This window comes from Orycteropus afer, unplaced genomic scaffold (genome assembly GCF_000298275.1).
Source record: "Orycteropus afer afer isolate SDZICR_OR568_19922 unplaced genomic scaffold, OryAfe1.0 scaffold00038, whole genome shotgun sequence".
Classification (NCBI taxonomy): domain Eukaryota; kingdom Metazoa; phylum Chordata; class Mammalia; order Tubulidentata; family Orycteropodidae; genus Orycteropus; species Orycteropus afer.
Genome location: NW_006921625.1, coordinates 9,578,660 through 9,588,988, shown reverse-complemented (window position 1 = coordinate 9,588,988; position 10,329 = coordinate 9,578,660).

Genomic DNA, 10,329 nt, shown 5'->3' with positions numbered 1-10,329 from the left:
CTTATCATTATTATTATCACCAGTTGTGTTGCAGAAATGTCCCTGATGTACCTGGAGGTGGGGAGGGGCGATGGACATCCTGCTTCCTGGTTAACTTCTGCCTTTGATCCTAGGCATTGAAAGTCCTTTTTGTTCTGATGCCAGGCCATTGGTGTGCCATTTCCTAAGGGTCTTCCTCTGATAGGTAGTGGCAGATTGTGACGCTGCATCATTTGGCAGGGACTGTAATTATACACAGAGCTCCTAATGCTTCAGCATTTGGGAAGCTCTCCTGTAACCACCTGGACCACTTGATGCCAAAAGAGATGTGCTGCCATTCGTGACACACCTAATTCCTTGAAGCCTTTCACCTAAATCATAACCTGTGGTCCTGACTTTTGCTGGTTAATTACCCAGCATGCATATTTCCTTTTGTGCTTTTCAGGTGTTTTATTTTATTTTTGCCTTTTAACTCCATCAAGTGCCCTCTCGTTCCTGTATCCTCAGAAGCACAAGGAGAACACTGGTTTGCCTGCTTTGGGTAGTCATCTTCCACCAGTGTCCCCTTACACTAGCGTCTTTTAAACCAGTCATTTCAGTCTCTCCTGAAAGTCCATTTGTTCAGCTCATTGATTCCTGACACAATTACTACTTATTAAGTGCCTCCAATGGGCCAGATTTGGGGGAGCAGTGGTGGTTCAGTGGTGGAATTCTCGCCTTCCATGCAGAAGACTCGAGGGATTCCCGGCCAGTGTGCCTCAGGCACGGCCACTGCCCCCCGTCGGTGGGGACTTGCATGTTGCTATGGGGCTGAGCAGGTTTCAGCAGAGCTTCCAGACTCCGAGAGACTAGGAGGTAAGAGCTGGTGATCTGTTTCTGAAAATCAGCCGGTGCAAACCTTATGGGTCACAACAGTCTGAACCGCAGCTGCCCATGGGACGGTGCAGAGGCAGCATTTTGTTTGGCTGTGCATGGAACTCGAAAGCGGTTAACAACAACACATGGGCCAGGTGCACAGATTTCTCATCTGATCTTCACAGTCAAGGCTGTGGTGCAGATACTGCTATTTCTATTTGGCAGAGAAAAGAACTGACACCTGGAAGGGTCAAGTCCAAAAGTCCAATCATTGAACCCTGATCTGCATGCTTATGTTCCCACCACATTGTCATGGACCAGACTCTCTGCCTGGAGGTTCCCTGTGGGCAGTGCCCAGGTGTGTACCTCCTATGGAGCCTGGCACATGGGCAGTGCCTAATGGGACTGAACCCTGACTAAACCCCAGGGAATGAAACTATGGGTGGCCCTGCCTGTCACACACCTCTCCTCCTCTCCCTGGCAAGCTTAGGAGGGACCTGGTTTTGGGGTCTCTGCCAGGCTAGTGTGTGAACTGAGGAATGGTGTGCCCATGTCTGTATAGCTAACAGCTCCCGGGCCACTTAGGAGCTCTCCTAGCCTTTGTGGCAAACCCATCTGGTCAGGGCCTCTTCTGCAGGCCCAGAGCTCCACGCGAACACTGAGGAGCTATCACTTTCCAGAGAGGAGGCTACGCTAGCTGAGAGGCAACGCTCTAAAAGACGACCTCTGAGCCCCACGATCAATCTCCTCCTGGAGGAACTCTCAGCTCCCCTTGGATTCCACCTCTTATTAGAGGTACTCAGCCAGGACCAGCTTCTCTCCAAGGAATGTCTCAGAAAAGACAGATGCCATCCAAGGATGGGACAAAGCAGGACTGAACACTGGAATGAGAACATAAAAGTTTTCCAGTTTACTTATTAGTACAAAATGTAATTGGATAGAAGGAGCAGGTTTCAAAAATTTGTCTTACCATAATGACTATAATTTTTTAAAGATTGAAAATGAATCTGACTAGAAAATACCATTAAACTACCAAGTTGCTTAAAATTTAAAGGGTAATTCACATATAATGCTTTTATTTAATAGCCCAATTTACAAAACGTCTAAAATTAATGCAGATCTTTTCAGGACAAAATCAGCCGTAACTGCACCAACTAATTTTTGCTCATTTGAACTGAATTATTAATAAGAGAGAAATATACCATATGTTCCCCAAAGAGCTGGATACATTTATTTCAAATAAAAGTACTGTGTTTGGTGGAATAGAAGATTTTAAATGCTTTCAGAGAAATGGGTTACTTATACACAGATTTAATAGAGTATAAATCAGGCCATGTAATTAAGGACACAGCTGCTTCTGAACCCAAAGCTGGCAGCTTTTGCTTCACAAGTTCCTTTATCACCTGCATGGCTTTCATCAGTAATCATTTATTCTCGTGGAATAATACCAGTTAATCAATGGTTCTGCAGTTTATACTCTACTGAATAGGAGTTTTATAGCAGGTTTAGATGAACCTTGGACATATCTATTGACTTCACCCATTTCTCCTCTAAAAAATATTTATTGAACTCTGTCTCAGCTCTCTAGTGCTGCTGTAACAGAAAAACCACAAGTGGGGGCTTTAACAAACAGGAATTTATTCTCTCGCAGTTTAGGAAACCGGAAGTCTGAATTCAGGGCACCAGCTCCAGCTGAAGCCCTTCTCTCGCTGTCTGCCAGCCCTGGAGGAAGGTCCGTGCCTCCTTTCAGCATCTGTGGGCCTGGCATTCCTTGCACATCTCCATGTGTCTTGGCATCAGTGTTTCTCTGAGTCTAAGAGGTTCTCAGTCCTGGGTCCTCAGGTCCAAAGGATGTGCTTTGCTCCCAGATCTTCTTTTTTGCTGGTAGTAGGTCTCTCCCCTCTGCTTGCTTTCCCCTGCTTAGCAGGTCACACACCAAGGAAACTCCCCCGACATCAAGTCAGGGCTGTGACCTGAATAAGGGTGTTGCATCCCCCACAACCTTACGACTGATTGGCTGGTCACATCAAATCGCATAGTGAGGGATGATCATATCATTAAATAACTGCCAAATTACACCATCACATAACTGCCCATTGAGAGTCATGCCCCAGCCCACTTGATGTACTCTGGGGGGACGCAGTTCAAGCTGTGACAAGTACCGACTATGTGTTGAGCTGTGGACGGTGTCTGAACATGGACCTGCCTCGCATCACTGTCCTTCCTTCCTAACCCCCTCTCCTCCTCCTCCTTCCCTTCTCTCCTTCCTTCTTTGCTCTTATCCCTCCCTTGTTCTTTCTTTCTCTCCCTCCTTCCCTCTTGTCCTGCCATGCCTCCTTTCTTCTCTTCTTCCTTCCTAATGCTCCTCACACTGTAAACTCAGGGCTTGGGAGTTCAGGTTCAATGTGATGGGCCCCCAGCCACACCGAGGAACAGGTCCATGTGGTGGGGACACTGGGAGCCGGGAGAGAAGAGCTTTTCCCTGAACTGCTGCTGACGTGCTCAGGCAGCCTGCCTTCTGCCGGGTGGCTCTCCCACCCAGGCGTGGTAGCAGGCTCTGGTCCCTGCCTCCCCTTGCTTTGCGGGACAGATCACCTTTAGGATCTTGAGCATCTTGCAAGGACAGTCAGGGAAGAGCCTGCAGAACAGCCGGTTAGAGTGTCCTGAGCTCAGACAGGGCCTCAAAACAGACTTTCTGGCGCTCGACATATCCCTGGTTTTGCAGCATTTCTCTTGGTACTAGGTTGTAGTTCTTGAGTTAGTTTACCAAATTGCAACGACTTTTCAAATATCTCATTCCTTCCAAAGGTTGTCTGCATGGGGACATTTCAGAGGCTGCAGTCCTCGCCTGCTGGCCCCTGGGGGCTCTATACGGAGATTTCTGTGCCCCTAGCTCCTCTGTAGAGTCCCTGAGCAGTACAGAGGGTTCATGGCTTCAGCTACTAACCAAAAGTTTAGAGGTTAAAGTCCACTCAGAGGCAACTTGGAAAAAGGCCTGGTGACTTCCTTCTGAAAGATCAGTCACTGAAAACTCCGTGGCAGGTAGCTCTACTCTGACCCACATAGGGCCACTAGATTGGAGTCCACTGATGGTCTTGGATTAATGCCTCCATGGCTGGGGGTGGGGGAGGCAGGTCCCCTGCACCGCGGCCACCTCCAGTTCACATTTATTTCTGCTTTCCTTTGTTAATTTCTGTCTGCCCGGGACTCCCTGTAAGCCTCATGTGAGTGGGCACCTTGTCTGGTTTGTTAACTGCATCATTCCAGTGTCTGCTACAGTGTCCAGCCCTATGTTAGCCGCTCACACTCCATAGATGGAATGAACAAATGAAGGAAGGAAGGAAGGAATGTGATTTCTGAGAGCTGGGTTGCAGCCCAGCAGGCCTTGGCTGACTTTGGCAGAGGCATTGCAGTAAGCAGAGTTTAATGAAAGAGGGCGTGTTTGTTTCCTGCAGGCCTGCGGGCAGATAGATGCTGTTAACTGTGGGCAGAAATCAGGTGTGTGCATTTCAACAGCTGAGCAGTCAGCCTGAAGCCTTAAAGCACTTGCGTGCTAAATTGCATCTCAGAGTGGGCTTTTTGTTTTAATGGAAGCGGTTATGCAACTAGCAGGCTTCAGACGGCATCTCAGCTCTGCATAATGGGTGAGGGCCACTTTAATTAATAGCACCTCTTGGATTTTAATGACAGTGGCTTTGGTTTCTGGCCATCTGATGAATACTTGAGCTATTGTTTCAGGGACACAGGGACATGCAAACCTGCTTGAGTCAGCCTGGATACAATGGGCATCTCAGAGGTGTTGCAATTTGTGGATTTTTCTGAGCCTCAGGCCTGAGCCTCATTTATGTCTTAGGGCAAGGGCTCTACTCTGAAAAGAAGAAAAACCTGCCCTTTTTCTCTTTTATGAAGGTGCAAACCATGTAGCGTTTCCAGCTGCCCACAGTATGGCACCCACAGCGTCCTGATCTGGGCAGATGCTGCTTTGTCACAAAGTGCCTGTGCCGGTGGAAGGCTGGCCTTCAGTCGCCTCACTTGTCTCTGGGGGGAGGTCCTCCTGTGGCCTGGCTCACACGTGCCCCGGACGCCATTTTTCTAAGAGCAGGGCTGCCTGTGGGGAGAAAAGCCTCAGCCCCTACTGCAAGTGCCACTTAGGAAGACGCCATTCCCCTGGCCAGCTGGGTCTTGTGTTGGGGGCTTGAGGCAAACTCCATGGGGATACTGTCCGGTAGGAGACAGTAATGTAAACACTTGGTGACGTTAGTGTTTCATGTGTGCCACAGCGAGGGTGAGTTCCCAGGGCAGTGGAAGCCATTGGTGGCGGGACCCAGTGTGGCGGCGAGGCAGCATCGGATGGTGGGCCTTGGAGGCGACACGGTCTGTGGTTACTGTCAGCTCCCTTGGGCAGTGATCTGTGTCTTGTGGGGTGCACTCAGCTCTCTGCTGGGCGTGGAGGCCCAGGTCTGTCCCCACCTCCCTGAGCCTTTGGAGCCTCGTTCCATTTCAAAGAGGGCAGCAGAGGTGTGAGAGGAGCGCTGATTCTCTCTGGCGGGAATAGAGGTCCCGTTAGTCTGCTAACAGTAGAGGGTCCAGGGATGACGGTGCCCTCACCCCACGGGCTCCACAAGGGGAGCCCCAGCCGCGGAGGCTGCCATCGCACCCAGCTCCTGCCTGCCAAACTCCCAGCCCTGTGGACATGGGGGAGAAGGAGGTGGGCTCTTTCATGCTCAGCCAGGGACTGGGGGTGGAGAGTGAGGGGGGTTGGACCCTCTGCGTCTCTTCCCTCTGACCCGGACGACTCTGCTTGGGTTGGGAAGGCCCAGACCTGGGACATGTCCTTGGACTGGGACCTCTCCCTGCCTGGTCTGGCTCCTCCTTGTCCCAGCCTCTCCTCCGACCGCTTTCCTTCAGCCTGCCCTGCCACCCAGATTCTTTCTCGTTCTTCCCTGTGTCCGCCACCCCTTGTCCCGAATGTCATCCCCTTGTGTGCCAGGCACCCCCCAGCCTTGTCCTTCAGCCCTCAGCTCCTTCTTCCTTCCTCATGAGGCAAACCTGGTGGTTTAGATACCTCCTCCTTCCTCAGACCCTGCCCTCGGGACTCCTGTCTCAGGGAAGGTAGAAGCAAGGCCCTTCTGGTCAGACGCACATGTCTGGGATCCAGAAGTATGGAGGAATGGTGTTTTCATCCTCCCCACTGCTTGGAATCTGGGTACAAGGGTGGGTGCATGGGTGTGCTTATCCCACTACCATCCCTTCTCCCTGAGGAGAAGAGACCCTGAGGGTAGAGACTCTGAGAATCTGACCCCTCATCGCGTTGTCTAGAGCAAACATAGGAAAAGTTGTGAATGAGCAGATGAATAAAGTGTGTGTGTGTGAGGGGCTCCCCTGCTCAGGGACGAGCCCTTTCTGCCCTTGTGAGTACCACCCAAATATCAGCTCCAGTGGCACTGGGTTCCCTGGGTACCTGACCTCCAAGACACAAACAAGAGAATGGTCTCTAGCTTGGACAGCAGGGTGATGTGTGCGTCGAACCACTCCCAGGTACTGTGGGTCCTCACCCAAGTGTTTCAGCCCCTGGACAGACCCCTGAGCTTAAATAATCAAGTGCTGTATCATCTAACCACCTGAAGAGAAGAGGAAGATGTGGTCCCCAAACAAGGCAGGTCTTATGGCCCCTGAACTTTGATCCCGGCCCCAAAGTTCACCTCCTCCGATGCAACCTGCCTGATGCTTAATTACCCAATTAATGCATCCTCTTATAGCAGGGCCCTGGTAGTGCCACGATCAAAGTGCATAGCTGCTAATGGAAAGGATGGCAGTTTGAACCTACCAGCCACTCTGTGGGAGAAAGATGTTGGCAGTTTGCTTCCGTAAATATCACAGCCTTGGAAACCCTGCAGAGAGTGTTGGAGTAGACTCAACTGTAATGGGTTTTTTTGTTTGTTTGTTTTTAAAATTTTTTTTTTTTGGAGGATTGTGTAAGAAGAGATGGGATACCAGGGCCATGGCCATTGGTAAGGTCCTGTTGGATGAATTAAGCATCTGTCTCTTCTACAAGTCAGTGCATGACTTACTGGAAAATTGGGAGAAACAGCCCTTAGCCCTTGGGGGGTTGTGCTCAAAATCTGGTTTAAGAGTACGGCTGCTAACTATGACTTTTTTTATTTCCTTTATCCCATTGAATGTCATTAGCCCTCTTTCATGTAAAATAAATGTTTGAGCCCAGCTCATAGAGGGCTCATTTATTCATTTTGTTCCCTTCACTGCACACTGTCATTATTCCTCTGTTGATTCTGTTCTCTGGGAGAGCAGAAGCCACACCCTCCCCTCTGAGGCCCATACTGGGGCCCCGAGAGTATAGAGGCCCCCGCTTTCCCCATCCTGCTGTTCAGGAGAAGCAGGTTGTGAATTTCAGGCCTGCTAAATCACGTGGAACTCAAGGATGCGAAGGGTTCGGGGTTATTTGATTTGCGATTTGTTGTTATTTATTTATTGGGAGCTAGTTTTCCCCAAAAGAAGCACAAGATGCAGAAAAATAAAGCTTAAGTCGCTTCCCCAAAGCACACAGCCAGTAACTCTCACCTGTCTAATCCCAGGCCCAGCACCTTTCCCTCCAGGTGCTGCCCAAGCCCTACGGGGGGGTTCTGTAACTCCTGTATCATCAGTGCCTGTCTTGGGCCAGGCACAGAGTGGCGTTCACGTCCATCTCAGGACCACAGGAAACCCCACTGTCTCTCCTTTAAGCCCTGAATCTCTGAGCAGCAGGCCCAGTGCAGCCATGGCCTGACGTAATTAACCGTCGTATTGGAAGGGGCTCGTCCCAGCTTCACCAGCTGGACACGGGCAGATGGACACTGTGTTCCACGCACCCCTACAAGCCACCATCCTGCCCACTGGGCCACTGACCAGCAGATGAAGAAAGATGTACGTGATGCTTCGTACCAGTGGCTTGGGAACCATGATGGCCTATCAAGCCCTGACCTAACTTTTAAAAGGTGGCTGTTGATGAGTGAACCCCCTACACCTGCACAGTCAGGGAGCAGCCAGAGGCGTTCACCCATGAATGGTGACCCCAGGGCCCAGGAAGTTTTCCCAGAAGAGCGGGGCAGGTCTGACTGGGCCATTTTCACTCAGAAGTCAAGGCCGGCAGAGGCAGCAGTGAGCGGCAGAGCCCTCATACACGTTGGGAATTGAGGCTGCTATGACTTTTAGAGGTGGACACTCCTTCAGCTTTTGAAGAAAAAACGTGAAGTCAAGTTCTTGACACGGCATAAAACAGGACCCAGGCTTGGCACAGACAGATACAGGGGAAAGGAAAGCGGCTGTGAGGTTGGAACTCCTTTTGGGTCTGAGGGGCAGTGCGAGGGGCATTAGTGGAGCCCACCCGTGGTCAGGCCAATGAATGTTTTCTCAGCACCCCCTTGTACCAGGTGCTGGGGCACACTGGGGACCAAGCCCAGGTCACAGCACTGAGGGAGCCCATTGTTCCACACGAGAGCAAGACGAAAACCAGGCCACTGGGACCTTGTGCAAAGGGCTGTATGAGCTCCTGTGGCTGTTGAGCCAAAGGACCACAAACCCAGAGGCTGAAAACAATGGAAGTTCATCCTCTCACAGACCTGGAGGCTACAAGTCCCGGACAAAGTGTTGGAAGGACCGTGCTCTCTCTGAAGGCTCTGGAGGACAGTCTTCTCAGCCTCGTCTAGCTTCTGGAGTGGCTGGCAGTCCTCGGTGTTCACTGGCTTCTTGATGCATCAGTTCATCCTCTATCTCTGTCTTCATAGGACCATCTTCCTTCTGTGTCTCCCTGTCCGTGTGTCTTTTCCTCTTCTTATAAGGACACGACTCATGTTGGCTTAGAGCCCCCCTTACTCCAGTGTAACTTCATGTCAACTAATAACATCTTCAAAGACCCAATTTCCAAACAAGGTCACATTCACAAGTATTGGGGGTTGATCTTCAACATACCTTTTTGGGGTCACAGTTCAGCCCACAACAAGTGCCAAGATGGATGCAACCACAGGCATCATCCAAATCACTTAGGTTTAAAGGAAGAGAAGTTTCCTACCAGACAGGACATGATAGATAAGATTCTGTAAAGTGAGGAGCAGTTAGGTGGGTGAACAAAGGGCAGGTGTGAGTGTGAGTGTTCTGATTTAACCTCACAATAATCCTAAGCAGAAGGTTGTATTACCATCCCCATTTTAAAACAGAAGAAGGGAAAAAACAGTAACTCACCAGCCTAAGATACCAAGCTGGGAAGGAATGAAGCTTCAATTATATCCCAGCTCATATGAGTTTAGAATCTGGGTTTTCTCTACTCCTTAAAAGAGCTCAGAGGGTGGGATAGCAGTTAAGCCATTTGGCTGCTAACCAAAAGGTTGGTAGTTCAAACCCACCGGTAGCTCCATGGAAGGAAGATGAAGCAATCTGCTTCCATAAAGATTTACAGCCTTGGAAACCTAATGGGGGTCACTATGAGTTGGAATCTACTTGATGGCCGTGGGTTTGGGGTGTGTCCTTCCCTCACAATGTTTGTTGGACTTGGTGTGGGGACAAAATCTTTTTTTTTTTTAATCATGGTAGTGGAAGAGTTCATTTGGAAATTCAAGGAGCTCATTGGTATCGAAAGATGAGCATGAAGTCTACCACCCACAGCACTTGTCCCCTCCCCTAGTTGTTCTAAGATGGAGTTCATGGCACCCTGGGTATGAAGCTTCTTGACTTTGAGCCTATAGACATGGTACATATGGGAAACTATGGATATGACAGGAGGCAAGTGAAAGAGATGGAGAGGAAAAAGCAAGCATCCTTTTGGAGTCGATCCTGAACAACAGAAAGTCTGCAGGTTATTAAACAGGACAGTGACCTGATGGAATTTCATAACCAGCACGGGCAACCCTCTTCTCCAAGGCTGTTTATCAAATGCTGTCATTGAATTCTATATTGCTATCAAAACCATCCTGGTTTACTGTACAAGAATCATATTTTATATCCACTGCTTGAGAAGAATGGGTTAGAGGAGCAAAGAACTGGAGGCAGAAAAACCAGGTAGGAGGAGTTGTAGTCATACAGGTAAAATATGAGAGCCAGCACCAGTGGTGGTCTTGGAGATGGACTTAAGAGAAGGTTGCTGCCACGTGATCTGCAGCCTATATGACTATGAGACCAGAGAACTAGATGGTGCCTGGCTACCACAGTCAACCACTTGGAGAGGGATCTAGGTAGGAGAAAATGGACAGAGTGTGAGAATAATATGGAACACAACTCAAAATCATTGGTGGGGGGGGGAGGACCAGATTTGCTGGTCTGCTAGAGCCTAGTGAAACCCCTGAGACTATGGCCCCTAGCTGCCCTTCAGGTCTGGAATTGAACCCACTCCTGTGGCTTCCAGCCAAACAAAAGGCAGGCATATGGGCTGAACATTTACACTAGGTAGAGACACTCCTTGGAGAGATCAGTCATGGGAGAATAGAAGGGCTGTGTATGCACAGGGAG